At 44.9% G+C, this 372-nt stretch overlaps 1 pseudogene; it reads right to left on the bottom strand.

Annotated features, from left to right (window-relative positions):
* The window catches only part of LOC116669468 (myosin heavy chain, fast skeletal muscle-like), a 15,472-nt pseudogene that overhangs the window by 54 nt on the left and 15,046 nt on the right, over positions 1 to 372 (bottom strand).

Below are 372 nucleotides of genomic sequence, written 5' to 3' on the forward strand. Positions count from 1 at the left end.
AGGCCTTGACCTTCAGCTGCAATTTGTCAACCAGATCCTGCAGCCTGGCACCGTTTTTCTTGTCCTCCTCAGTCTGTAACAGGCAGTATAGATTTGCATGAGTGTTTTCTATGGGAAATATTTTCGGTCATTATTGTACTGTACATGGTAACTGTCAAAGTGACTGTACCTGATAGGTGAGCTCCTTCACCCTCCTCTCATATTTGCGGACACCCTTAATGGCATCTGCTCCGTGTCTCTGCTCAGCCTCAACCTCTGCCTCCAGTTCACGCACCTTCAAAAAACAAGACAATAAGTATCCGTCTTTCTTTTCCCAAAGCCTTGGTTTAGTTGTGCAAATTCTTAATGTGACTATCATACCCTGGACTCAAG

The sequence above is a fragment of the Etheostoma spectabile genome, chromosome 19, assembly GCF_008692095.1.
Source record: "Etheostoma spectabile isolate EspeVRDwgs_2016 chromosome 19, UIUC_Espe_1.0, whole genome shotgun sequence".
Taxonomy (NCBI): Eukaryota; Metazoa; Chordata; class Actinopteri; order Perciformes; family Percidae; genus Etheostoma; species Etheostoma spectabile.